Here is a 14,187-nt window from a genome sequence, read left to right on the forward strand (position 1 = left end):
CTGCCCGGCCGCCCCGTCTGGGAAGTGAGGAGCGCCTCTGCCCGGTTGCCCCGTCTGGGAGGTGAGGAGTGTCTCTGCCTGGCCGCCCCGTCTGGGAGGAAGTGAGGAGCGCCTCTGCCCGGCCGCCCCGTCTGGGAAGTGAGGAGCGCCTCTGCCCGGCCGCCCCATCTGGGAGGTGAGGAGCGCCTCTGCCCGGCCGCCCCGTCTGGGAAGTGAGGAGCGCCTCTGCCTGGCTGCCACCCCGTCTGGGAGGTGAGGAGCGCCTCTGCCCGGCCGCCCCATCTGGGAGGTGAGGAGCGCCTCTGCCCGGCCGCCCCGTCTGGGAAGTGAGGAGCGCCTCTGCCTGGCTGCCACCCCGTCTGGGAGGTGAGGAGTGCCTCTGCCTGGCCGCCCCGTCTGGGAAGTGAGGAGCGCCTCTGCCTGGCTGCCACCCCGTCTGGGAGGTGAGGAGTGCCTCTGCCTGGGCGGCCCCGTCTGGGATGTGAGGAGCGCCTCTGCCCGGCCGCCCTGTCTGGGATGTGAGGAGCGCCTCTGCCCGGCCGCCCTGTCTGGGAGGTGAGGAGCACCTCTGCCCGGCTGCCCTGTCTGGGAGGTGTACCCAACAGCTCTGAAGAGACAGCGACCATCGGGAGCGGGCCATGAGCACGATGGCGGTTTTGTTGAAGAGAAGGGAGGGAAGTGTGGGGAAAGGAAGAAGAGATCAGATTGTTGCTGTGTCTGTGTAGAAAGAGGTGGGCATAGGAGACTCCATTTTGTTCTGACTTGGAGAAATTCTTCTGCCTTGGGATGCTGTTGATCTATGGCCTTTCCCCCAGCCCCCTGCTCTCTGAAACATGTGCTGTGTCAACTCAGCGTTAAATGGATTAAGGGCGGTGCAAGATGTGCTTTGTTAAACAGATGCTTGAAGGCAGCATGCTCTTTAACAGTCATCGCCACTCCCTAATCTCAAGTACCCAGGGACACAAACACTGCAGAAGGCCGCAGGGACCTCTGCCTAGGAAAACCAGAGACCTTTGTTCATGTGTTTATCTCCTGACCTTCTCTCCATTATTATACTATGACCCTGCCATATCCCCCTCTCCGAGAAACACCCAAGAATCATCAATAAATACTTAATTAAAAAAAAATGTAAAAAAAAAAAAAAATTTGGTAGAGTCGAGGTCTCACTATGTTGCCCAGGCTGGTCTTGAACTTCTGAGCTCAAGAAATCCACCTGCCTCTTCCTCCCAAAGTGCTGGAATTACAGGTATGAGCCACCACACACAGTCACAAAGTTCCTTCCCTTCATGCTTAGCAATCATAAATAAAGCTGCTGTAAACATTTGCACACAGGTTTCTGCATAAATATACATTTTCATTTCTCTTGGCTAAATCCCCAGACATGAAATGGCTGGGTCTGATTGATGTTTTAACAGAGTGATGGCATATCTGGGTTCCTCTGAAAATCCCAGCCTCCTGCACAGAGCCTCCTCTCTTTGGCACTTTCCCATTTTTCCTCCTCTCATTTTCCTCTCTTCCTCTCCCTTCATCCTCCTCTTTCTCCCATTGGCTTGCCTTTTCCCTCCTCCATCCCACAGTCCTCTCCTGCCAAGCTCCTGGGTTCTCCCACAGAGGGGTGATTGTAACAGGCAGCCCTCACGTTTGCTTGGTCCAAGGCTGGCTGACAAAGCACCCACAACTAGACTCTGCCAAGCTTCTTGACATCAGCTCCTGAGCCAGGGCACCTCTTGGAGACTCCCAGACTTCACAGGGAGAGGGAAGGGGAGATCTTCTAGCAAGTTCAGCCCTGCAGTAATTTAGCAAGGCTGGGTTTCTCCTAGTTCCACTGTCTTAAGAACTATGTCAGATGGTTCTAGTCTACCTGATATCATTTGGATGTTTGTCTCCTCCAAATCTCATGTTGAAATGTGATCCCCAGTGTTGGAAGTGGGGCCTAGTGGGAAGTATTTGGGTCATGGGGATGGATTTCTCATGAATGGCTTGGTCCTTCTGGTGGTAATGAGTTCTCGCTCTGAGTTCACGCAAGATCTAGTTGTTAAAAAAGAGTTGCCCTACCAACACCTCCTTGCTTCCCCTCTTGCCACCCAACATGCTTGCTCCCCGTCAGCCTTCTGCCGTGAGTAAAAGCTTCCTGAGGGCTCACCAGAAGCCAGGCTCACCAGAAGCCAAGAAGATGCTGGTGTCATGCTTGTATCGCCTGCAGAACCTCTTTTCTTTGTAAATTACCTAGTCTCAGATATTCCTTTATACAATGCAAAATGGACTAATATACTACTCCATTCACTGGTGCTCTATGTTTTGACTGAATTGGGTTCCAGCCAAGTTCTAACAGAGAAAAATAATTGCCCATGGGCACCATTTGGTTCAAACCCCGGAGTCAAGGGTCCCTGCCCACCACCCCACAGGGAAGGGGAGGCAGAAGGGGTAGTGTCAGGCCTGGGAGGGACATGAGCAGGAGATGCCTTCAGATCACGTCCTGGGTTTGACAAGGACAGCACAGCTGAGGAATGCCTTGGCTCCCTACTGACTTTAGGTCAATGTCCGTTTGCATTTAGGAAGGCAGTGTGGGGGTGGACAGAACACCGGGTGGGGAGACTTCTGTATATTTGCACCGTCTCAGGTGTGTCTGAGAGGCAGCCGTGGTGTGGACCATCCAAACAAGTGGCCTCAGAGGCCTTTCTCACTGCTGATTTCTGGGGTCTGGCTTGTTCCTTGTTACCTGGTGAGGCTATGCCATGCTTGGGCACAGAGAAGAGAATAAGGTGAGAGATTTGTGGGGTAAGACACAGACTAAAAATTGTGTTTGATGTCAGAAAGGAGGAACACAGCCAGGAAAGAGCTTTAAGTAACTAAAAATAGGCTGATATTTAGTGAGGGGACCGAGATTTGAGTTACGTGAAAACAGAATTTGTGGCCTGTCCTTGGCAGGATCCAGGGCAGGGGACTCCCCCACCCCTTCCCACTGCATGTGTGTGTGAGTGTGTGAGAAGTGCATGAGTGTGAGAACAGGTATGTATGTGAGTATGCTGTGAGCGTGTCTGAGTGGTGTGTTGTGTAAGTGTGTGAGTGTGTGTTGGATGAGTGTGCTGTGTGAATATATTGTGTGAGTGTGTGTGTTGTGTGAGAGTACTTGGGAGGGGACGCTCATGTGTTCTTGCCTTGACCTTTAGGAGGAAGAAGGCTCCTGAGCTCTTGTGGAGAATAAAGTCCAGTTGCACCAAGATGGATTAAAGTCAGCAGCCCTGTGGTGCTGGGCCTGTGGTCCTGGAGCCCTGTTTCTGGCTCTCCCGATGAGCCTTGACCCTGCTTGCCGCCAGACAAGAATGAGTGCAAGTCTTGTAGCCAGTAAAGGCAAAATAGCTTGGGGATTTTTTCAGGGCCATATAGTTGGTTTTAAGGGTTGAGGTAAAGAATTTTCACTGAGGAAATAGAGGAGTGGCTGAGCTGGCCCTTATGACACCGGGAGGGCTTCTGGGAGGTGCCCTGCCCAGTCTCTGCGCTCTGTCTGGTTGGTGACTAGTGGGCTCCTGGGCCAGCATGGTGAGGCACTGGGGCAAAGGACATCCTGGGTGGATGGGGTGGGAGGGGCAGGTCCTTTGGGGTGACTCTGCAGTCCTGGTTTCTGTCATCTAGGCAGCACCTGGGTGAGGCTGAACACATGGATGACCAAGCACCAAAGGCAGAAGAGGGTCCTCTGGTCTGTGAGGAGCAGGAGAGGGACAAGAGCCACCACCTGGAACCCTCTCCCTGCTGCCGCCCCACAGCCTGTGAAAGCAGCCCCTGGCCCTGGATGGAGTGGGCCCTGGTGGGGATGGGCTCAAGCCTCCTGTCCTGTGCAGGGGAGCTGGCAGCATGGCAGAGACCCCTTGCCAAGGTGCAAATGACACTTCACCTCTCTCAACTGCTATTTCCCTCCTCTCTCAACTGCTCTTTCCCTCTCAACTGCTATTTCCCTACACATGTATGTGTAGGGATTAGGTGGAGTGGGAGAGAGGAGTTCAAGTCCTTTTTCCAGTGATGTAGAAATTCAGAGGGAAGGACGCTGGGCTCGAAGAGCACAGACCTGACCCCCTGTAGTACCTCCCTTGTAGCCCTCAGCAACTGTCTGCTGCAAACAGTAACCAAATACTCATTTGAAAGTAACCAAATATCCTGGTTTGTCCAAGACTAAAGGGTTTCCTGGGACTCATGACTTTTAGTGCTAAAACTGGAAAGTTCCAGGCAAACTGGGATGATCAGATCACTTATTTCTAATTTCCCTTGAAAGTATTTTTGGAAGTAGAGACATACCTGGTATGCCAGACCCAGAGTACTCCTAGGCTTTGTAATTATTTGAGGCAAAATAATTTGATTACTTCCTGATTTTATTTTGGAGAATATGAAGAAAATCTGTATGTGCTGATTCTGAGTACATAAGCCAGTCCTGAGGTTAAGGGTTGACTGTGTCTGTATGTGGGATGCTGGTATAGTGGACACATGACCCTAGAGTCCCTTTCCCCTTCCTCTGATAAGAAAGCACCGTTTTCCTTTAGGATCTTATGGAGCTGTCATCTGGGAATCATCCTCCTTTCTCAAAGGTGGGCCCCAACCAGTCTGGCCAGTCTCATTCTCATCCCCTTAGACTCAGTGATGGGTTCGGGAACAATTAAATCTCCTCCTCTGCCTCCTCCTCTTCTACGTCCTCTTTTTAAGGATTATATGAATATTGAGAAAGAGAGAGAAGAAGAGGTCAGCTTTGAGTTATTGGTGGCCATCTTTGTCACCATGTGGAAGGACTCAGCCTTAAAAAGTTGAGAGAAGGAGAGAAAAAGACAAAATTCTGAGGACATGATCTGGACTGCTAGATCCAGCTATGCCTGAAGCCTATATACCCCTTGGACTTCCCAGTTACATGAGACAATAAAGGCTTTTTATTTGCTTAAGCGTATTTGAATTCAGCTTTAGTTATTCTGCCACTTGCAGCTGAACAGAACTCCACACAGACTCCTGATCCGCCTGGCTGCCACATCTGCAGGAGGGCTGTACTCTGGGCTCTGTGCAGGGGATCACAGGAGTGGTGCCTTTCACTGTCCCCTGAACTGAGTCCCTTATGCCTTTAAATTAGGGCATATGCCCCTCCAGGGCACATCTAGGGTGGGAGGCACGTGTCTGAATGTTTGCCTTCAGGAGCCCTCTTCTCAGAATCATGGGGGAAGAGATCTTCCAAGCTCCTTCTCTCATCTTCCTGTTCTTCTCGCCTCATTTCCAGGATTTGCTCCGATCTCTCATTTGTCCTTGACTGGAAGTCAACACTGTCATACATCCACCCACCACTCACATACCTTACTGCCTTGGTGACATCCCCTGCATAGGGAAAAGCCTCTCCCAGTCATGGGAGGAGCAACCAGCACCTGAAACATTACATTTCAACACCTGTAAACTGGGACAGATAAAGAGCGTTGGTTATTGTCCATGCCGAGGGGCTAGAGAGTGGGGACTCACCCTTGTTCCCCTGCTGGGGATGGGAGAGGCAACCATGCTCTCCCAGCGAGTAAGGCTGAGTTGAAGGAAGGGAAAGGCAGGCAGGATGGGGCAGGCCCAGAGCATGTGGCAAATCAACCACAGGAAATGGAAATCATGTCATATGCAAGTCAGGATAAGAATTTGCAAATGAGCTCGGCACTTGGGCTTCAGGTTAACTTTTTAACCAAAGGTTAAAAACTATCCCTAGGAAGAGAGAGAGGGGAAGTGATTGGGTAAGGAGCACACTGGGGCCTTTGACTCTGTCACCAATGTGATTTTTAAAAGCTGGACAGTGGAGTCATAGGTATCCATTCTATTATTCTCTATACATTTTGTATATCGTATATATTGCGTAATACTTTTTTAAAGCAACCTGAATTCATGTCTATCACTCCCAGGCATTTCTTTACTCTTTCTCTACCTATGTGTGTGTTCCTGAGCTATACTTGGAATTATTTTACATGTTTTTAAACTTTATATAAGCTAGATAACATACAAATATCCATTCTGCTATAAACATGTTTTTTCTCCACTCTACATTAGGCTTGTAAGATTCACCTATGTTGGTAACAATAGATACGGTTCATTCATTTTCACAGTTGTGACCTATTCCACAACTTATGATTTTGTGTGATAGACATTTAAGCTGTTCCTAATGATGGCAGCGGCAGACCATATGGAGCGGCCGCTGCCATCAACTGCCGCAGCAGGGAGGGTGTGGGGAGGAGGCTGACAGCCTCCTCTGCAGCCCACCGCCCTGGGGGCCGCGGCGATGGGGCTGGGCCAGGGCCAGGTCGCCCGCTGGCGGGGGAGCAGCGCGACTGGGGAGAGCAGGGCCCTGAGGCGGAACTGGGCCTGGGGCGGTGCTGCTCTTGCACAGGGAGCAGGAGCCCCGGGGAGGGGGAACTGGGGACGAGCTTCTGGGGCCCGGGTCTAAAAGTGGGAGCGGTGCCGCTTTGGGGACCAGCCAGCGGGGCAGCCATTGCTGCCATCCGCCGAGGGTACCGGGTTCCTGTGCCTCGGGTGGCGGCTCTGCTCAGCGCTGCTCAAGATCGCGTCCCCAGGTCCACCCTGCACCTGGGTGACCGCCAAGCCTGACACTCCCAAAGGCTGGGCCAGGGCCTGCCATCCACACTACCCTGGACCGCCCCTGGTTGCCAGGACAATAGGAGGCAGCTCATAGCCGTGTCGCCCCTGCCCTGGACACTGGCCGGGGCCCAGCCAGGACCTGGAGCCCCTGCCCCAGGCTGCGAAGGAGGGGCGGATGGGGCTGCATGCTCCACGGAGCTGGCGGGAGCCGGGAACAGGCAACAGCCCAAGTTGGGGCTGTGGACCTGGGCCTCTGTGTGCTCTTGGGGGCCTGGGGAGTCCCCCCGACCCCCCGGCCTTGCAGGCTTGGAAGTGCCTACTCCCGTTGCCTGGCTTCTCCCCGCTGTCGGCGCCCATTCCGATCTCGGAGCACCATGGGGCCGAGCCCAGGTGCTGTTGCGGCCTGGCAGGGGGTGCACATATTTGGGGCAGTGCTGATATGCCAGCCCTCTGCCGCTTCAGCCCCCTCCAGACTTTGGGTGCCAACGAGCATGGGGTGGGGGGTGAGGCCAAGGTGGGGGAGGGGTGAGGGCAGCTCCGTGCTGGCCTGTAGGTGCCCCTTGGTACCAGCAGCCTGGGCACCATCTGTGGCAGCAGAAGGCAGACAGGCTCCTGGGCAGAAGGGGGTGGGTCCCTAGTGAGGCCCCACCTTCAGGCCAGGCTGCCAGTCCTGCAGACCAGAGTGGGAACTTGTGGTACCTTTTCCAGGCTCACCCATGGCTGCCCACGGACCAATGTGCGCGCGCTTCCTCCCCTCGACGCCCTAGGCTCAGCCAGAGCAGAGCAGTCATTAGGATGACCAGCTGCTGAGAGGAGCTTCCCACTGCAGGGCCTCCTCTGTGCTAGGAGTTGAACACTGGTAGGGACACCCCGGCTGGGAAAAGAGCTACCTACTGCGGGTCTCCTCTGAGCTGTTCTATTGCTTGATAAAGCTCCTCATCTTCTTGCTCACCCCCTAATTGTCTGTGTACCTCATTCTTCCTGGTCACAGGACAAGAACTCGGGACCTACCAAACGGCGAGGCTAAAAGAGCTGTAACACAAACAGGGCTGAAATATGCCCCTTGCTCACTTCGTTGTGGGTGAAGAGAAGGAGAGAAGAGCTGCAGCCCTTCAGGGAACCCAGACCTGGGAGCTCATGGAGCCAGGTCTGTGACTCCCTCTTCGGGGCCCTGTGGTTCCCGGCATCTCCAAGCTTCTGGGCACCACCACATTCCCTGGAGCCAGCTGTGGAAGCTGCTTGCAGTGCACCTGCAGCTTCCCACCTCACTACAGCAGCTGGCATATAGCCAGACTCCACGTTTGCTCACACACCCATTGCTGTTCCATGCAGTCTCCCCTGGCAGGTGTGGGATCCAGGCTGGTAGTGTGAGCTGAGCGCAGCCTGCCAGGCTGAGTGGGCAGAATGAACCCAGCAGACCCAAGCAAAACTCGGGCAAAGGTGCCACCAGCCACAGGTTTCTGGCCAGAAAAGTGACACCCCAAAGATCCCATAACACTAAGTTTTTGCTGTTACTGTATTTCTTCAATTCCAAGGTACATTTTTTTCCCATTTTAAAATCTCTGAAATAAGAAATATATTTTAAAAATTATAATGTATAATATTCTGATGTGTAATAGCTAAGGTATTGATATATCTTAGATCAGTGGTCCCCAACCATTTTGGCACCAGGGACTGGTTTTGTGGAAGACAATTATCCATGGATGGTGGGGGCAGGGATGATTCAAGTGCATTATATTTATTGTGCAATTTCTATTATTATCACACTGTAATATATAATAAAATATACAACTCACCATAATGCACAATCAGTGGGAGTCCTGAGCTTGTTTTCCTGCAACTAAATGGTCCCATTTGGGGGTGATGGGAGACAGTGACAGATCATCAGGCATTAGATTCTCATAAGGAGGGGGCAACCTAGATCCCTTGCATAGGCAGATCACAATAGGGTTTGTACTCCTATGAGGATCTAACGGCATTGCTGATCTGACGGGAGGCAGAGCTCAGGCGCTAATGCTCACCAGCCTGCTGCTCACCTCCTGCCGTGTGGCCCAATTCCTAACAGGCCACAGACCTGTACTGGTACCGTGAGCTTTCTTAGAATTGACTATGGTAAGGGAGGATAAGAGGCTTGAAAGCAGTGTGGGGGCGGGTAGTACAATGCTACTGTGCGCTTTCTTGTACTTGTCATGTTTCTTTAGTGTCTATATTCCTAGGAGTATAACTTGCTGGGTTATGAGGGATATTATCACCAATTTTACTAGATATTACCAAAGTGTTCTCCAAAGTAATTTTTACTGATTCACACTTCCAATACTATGTATGAAAATTCCCACTGGGCTCTACCATGGGGTATCATCTGACTTTTTGAGTTTTGCTAATCCAGTGGATATAAAATGGTATTTCATTGTGGTTTTCATAGGCATTTTCCTTATTATTAGGGATCTTGGGCATCTTTTCAAGATCTTTTACTTTCATTGACCCGTATTCTTGGGACTGACTCTTCATTGACTCCACCCACTGCCCCCATCCACTGCCTTCAAGCCTCTTACCCTAGTCAAATCTAAGCACCATCAACACTTATGAATATACAGCAGTAGTTATCCAAAGCTATAAGACTATTTATGCCCAAGTAATTACACTCTTGTAAACTCACACCGAGGAATACAAATGCTACCTGCTCAAAAATTTCATTTAAAATTTTTGATGGTGAAGAATTGAAAATCACATATATGCTCAATATTGGTAGAAATATTAGTAAATGATTGCATATTTCTATGACTGAATTCTATGCAGTCTTGAAAAGAGAACTATAAAGAGAATGTACCAATATGGAAAAATACTTTTGTTAATGGTGTGATACTGGTATACTGATTAGCAGACTGATCAACAGAATAGAATGAATAACTCCAAATAGAACCAAGTATACATATACACATACATATATATGTGTGTATATATAATATATATATGAATACTTGAATTTGCATATGTGTGTATATATACATATAGTTGAATTTAGGATATAAGAAGACTGGATTATAAAGATAAATAAGTAAAAAATATGAATTTGTCTATAAAAATCATAGCCACAGAAGAAAACAAGATCACATACAAAATAGCAATGAAAAATAAAATAAATAAACCTAAGGAAAAATAAATAAGAAATTCACAGACACTACGTAGAAAGCTATAAAACTCTCCTAAGAGACATAAAACAGCTTGAAAAATTAAGATACATACCTTGTTCTTAAATGGGAAAATAAAATAATCAATTCTTCCTAAATTGATCTATTTATTTAGTACAATAACCAATTAAATTTCCAACCAGAAGTTTTGGGGGAACTTAACCAAAAGTTGTAAAATGTATGCAGAAAAATGAAAATGAAAAAATGTTCAGTGAATTTGTAAAACAAATAAAATTAAGGAGAGAAAACTAATTCTATCTAGTAAATGTATTTTAAAGCTACAGTATTTGGCCAGTTGTGGTGGCTTCGGCCTGTAATCCCAGCACTTTGGGAGGCTGAGGTGGGAGGATTGCTTGAGGCCAGGAGTTCAAGACCAGTTTGGGCAACATAGTGAGACCCCCTCCACCATTCTACAAAACTTTAAAACACACACACACACACACACTACAGTACTTAAGACCTAGAGCATCCAGAAACAAATCCAAGTGCATACAGGATATTTACATGTACAAATGACAACATTGCAAATTAACAGGGGAAGGACAGGTTATTTGATAAATTATGTTGAAAAAATAAGTTTTCTGAAAAAAATTATCATTTTGTCATTTGGGGAAAAATAAGCTGGTTCCATATCTCCTTGTATTAAAATAAATTCCAGATGTACTGATATTGTTTTATCATTATTAGTGAGAAAGCAATATATGAAATTGAGATGCAATAAAGGAAAATGAATAGATAATTCTGACTGTACAGTTTTCAGATATTAAGTTTCTCTATGTCACAACACGTACGCAATAATACAAGACTAATTTGTAAAACTGTTTACTAAACTTATGATGAAGGGTTAATTTTCCCAATAAACTAAAATCTCTTTCACATAAATACTGAAATGCAAACAACATAAAAACTGACAAAAGATACAAACAGGCAATTAATGGTAGTAATGTGTATGTCAGCAGTTCCAGAACTTCGCTGAACATTGGAATCATCTGGAGATCTTTAAAAATAGTATTGTTGCCTGGCTCCCAGATACTCTGATGTAATTGGTATGGTGTATAACTTGGGCACTGGAATTTTTGGAAGCTCCTCTGATGATTCTAAAGTTCAAGAAAGGTTGGAAATCAATGGACTATGCAATAAGTCTATATAAAAGATTATTGCTAATAATTTAAAGATTGTAAATTAAAACAACAAAGAGATGCCATGTTTATCAGATTGGCAAGAATAAAAAATTGATAAGACGTAGTGTTGGTGAGGGTGTGAGGAAGAGTCAGTAAAATGTTGGTGATAGGATGTAAATTAGAGCAAAGTTTTTGGAGGGCAATTTGGTAAACTTATGAATATGCAAACCTTGCACTGCCTTTGACTCAGCAACTGTATTTCTAGGAATTTATTTTACACAAACACTTGCTCAAATTCTCAAAGATATTTGATTTGGTATTATTCCCATAATATTTTAATTTTTGTTGTTGTTATTTGCCTGTTTGGTTTAACGAGGGATAGGGCTTAGAAATGGTTGATGGATAAAAGGAAAAAAAAAGTTGTTGATGAATGGAAATAGCAGTGCCCCCATTCCACTCGCACCCACCAATGTATCCATGGGCATTGGATACTGGTGAGTGGAGCTGGGCAGCACCCTCCCTTATGAATCCAGTTGCATCCATAAATTTACATAGGAGCAGATGAGCCTCCTGGGGATGGGGAAAGAGGTTGGGACTCGGACTCTTCATTGAGGATTCAAGTTATTGCAGTGTATATGATGAACTAAAGAGACCTCCCCAGGAGACCCATTGAAGTCAGATGACAAGGAAGGACACTGGGAGTTCCAGAGAGGAAATATGCCCTAAAGAAGAGGGAAGTTTAGACCAGTGTCCTGAACTGAGTATTGGGGTTTACCTTATCAGAACCTAAGGCACAGAAATAATACTGAAACTCTTTCATGCTTATTCACTTTGCTACCATGGGTCTCTTTGAGGGGAACTGGCTCTGTGTGTGTGTGTGGAGGGACAGAGCTGTATCATTATCAAGAGATACTTGGTCACCAGGTCCCTTTGCTGAGGGACCCTCCTCATTGCTCCTGACAGGGCAGATGCATTCTTTAGCCTGGGCAAATCAGCAGAGAGGCTTTTGTAAAGTTTAAGTCAGCAGACAAATGATGGGGGTCTGTCTCATGGACGGGGACAATGGCCATGCAAATTCTCTGGGCTATTTGGAGGGAAATCTTGACTTCTCTGCCAACTTGACAAGGAGGGGAGAGGAATCATTGTAATTTGCTTATCAATGACATATTTTCTAGGCTTTTGGGTGTTCATAGCACACCCCAAATGGTCATAGCATCAGAAATTGGAAACAACCTAGATGATATGATGCTATGTTATGTAGCCATTTTCAAAAATCTGGTTTTTTGAAACCAGAGAAAACATAGCATATAAACATATAAACATAGCAGAGAAAAATTAATCACTATTCACTGATATGTAGAAATGACAAGTTTTACAATACGAGCTTAATTTTACATATATCAATATATGTATATATAAAGAAAATTTATTTCTAAATATATGTGCCTATAAAAAAGACTGGAAGGTAGTATATTAAGAGTTCAGGGAGTTATTTCTGGATGATGTTATTGGGAATGTTTATTTTATTACATTTTTCAAATTTTGTAATGTCTATACTGAATACATATATTATTTATAATCAGAAAAACAGTTTTGTAAAAAGAACATTATTATAAATAAAGTTGCTCTTTAAATAAAGCAAAAAATGCATTTAGAGACAGGGAAAGAAAGCTAACACTTATTTCATGCCTACCATGTCCCAGGCCACCATACCAGATATTTATATGTGTCAGCTCTGTTGAAAGTGTCTTCTCCCAAGGCCATCCTCTGGGAGTGGCAGGAGGTGTAGTTTGAGGATGGGGTCAGGCAAACCCACCCAGGAAAGGAATTTTTTCTCAAGAGCTGGGAAGCCCTTTCTTCCTTCTACTAAGCAGCTGGTCATCTGTCCACCAGCCAGATCCTTCTCTTTGCCTTGGGTGAAATATCCACTCATTGGGCAAGGAAGGGGGCAGAGCAGTGGCTCACTGAAAATGTGACTGAAGCAGATACTGGAGCCCAGGCCAGCAGGGGCTTGAAACTATAGAGCATGGAAGGCAACTTCAGGTATGAAAAGGGCTGTCAAGCACCAGAAACGGTTAGACTGATATTGTGCCTGACCTGATGGTGGAAATAGGGCCTTTCTGAGTGGGTAGATTTGACCTTGGTGTAAGAAAGAACTTAGTCACTTGGAAGGTAATAAGCTTCCATTCTTAGAATTACGCAAGGGGTTCCTGCCTGGAAGGTACGGAGGAGACTCCTACACTGGGCAAGCGGGGGTGGCTCTGGAAACCTAATGATCTGTTCCAGTTTTGAGAGTCTGTTACTCTCCATCCCACCATGCCCCAGATTCAGAGGACAGCTTGCTCACCCTGTCAGCTGCTGGAAGCATGTGGGAGAGGCCTTCCAGAGGCCAGGCCCACCTTTGTTGCCTAAGAGATAAGTGGCTCTGATGGTGGGAACTTCACTAGGCAGGGAGGAGGGAACAGGGAAGGGCCAGCCTGGCCTAGTGAGGGAAATATGTGAGGAAGGTGGGCCTGTGGGCACCTGTAGGTCAGGTGGGTGGCCATCCACTCAGCCTTTCTCAGAACCAGCCCTGGAACTCATCTCTTGGGGCAAGTCTGATGCGAACATGGAGTCTCTTGTCCTGGGTGGCTCTCACCTGCTAATGGACACATCCTCACAAAAGGTAGGTATTTAGGGAGCATGGCGATGGAGGATCCAAAAAAAAACCAACCACAAACCAAAGAGGCCAGTGACAAAAAGCTTACAACAACAACAGAAGTTCACAGGCAAGACCCATAAGACAAACGTAGAGGAAAGAGCAGGAGATCTGGAGTTAGAGAGACCTATGTGCATATGTTGGCTCTGGCACTTACTGGGGCAGCATTCAGTGATTACTCTCTCTCTCTGAAACTCACTCCTCACTTTCCTCGTCTGTAAAATGGGGTTAATAGTACTGATTTCATAGGATTGTTGTAAAGATTATATATTATATATACATAAACACCATAAATATACATCTGGTACACAGAATCTGGCATGTCATAAACCTTAATAAATTGTCATGATTACTGTTATTCTTTTTGCTACAGGACAAATAAATTGGAAAGAACTAACTGTAAGTGAACTTGGAACGCAAAGAACCTCAAGGTTGGCATGGGCTGGAGAAGTCAGTGAAAGCTTTGTTCACTGACGTTGGAGACTTTTGAGCATCTCGTAAATGCTAGGCACCGTGCTACAGGTTCTGAGTATCAAAATCAACATGGTGCCTGCTCTTGGGAAGCTTCTAGTGAAGTAGCTTTGAAAGA

At 47.2% G+C, this 14,187-nt stretch overlaps 1 long non-coding RNA gene across 2 annotated transcripts in view; it reads left to right on the forward strand.

The window, feature by feature from the left end:
• LOC129050474 (uncharacterized) overlaps window positions 1-4,923 on the forward strand; it is a 31,038-nt gene extending 26,115 nt beyond the window's left edge. The window contains exons 5-7 of one of the 2 annotated variants that reach the window (XR_008514101.1): window positions 3,171-3,345; window positions 3,634-3,874; window positions 4,693-4,923. This is a non-coding gene — a long non-coding RNA (uncharacterized LOC129050474). Of the gene's footprint in view, window positions 1-3,170; window positions 3,875-4,692 lie in introns of both variants that reach the window. The other variant, XR_008514102.1, reaches the window with a different exon arrangement.
• Window positions 4,924-14,187: the final 9,264 nt, after the last annotated feature.

The sequence above is a fragment of the Pongo abelii genome, chromosome 16 (assembly GCF_028885655.2).
Source record: "Pongo abelii isolate AG06213 chromosome 16, NHGRI_mPonAbe1-v2.0_pri, whole genome shotgun sequence".
NCBI lineage: Eukaryota > Metazoa > Chordata > Mammalia > Primates > Hominidae > Pongo > Pongo abelii.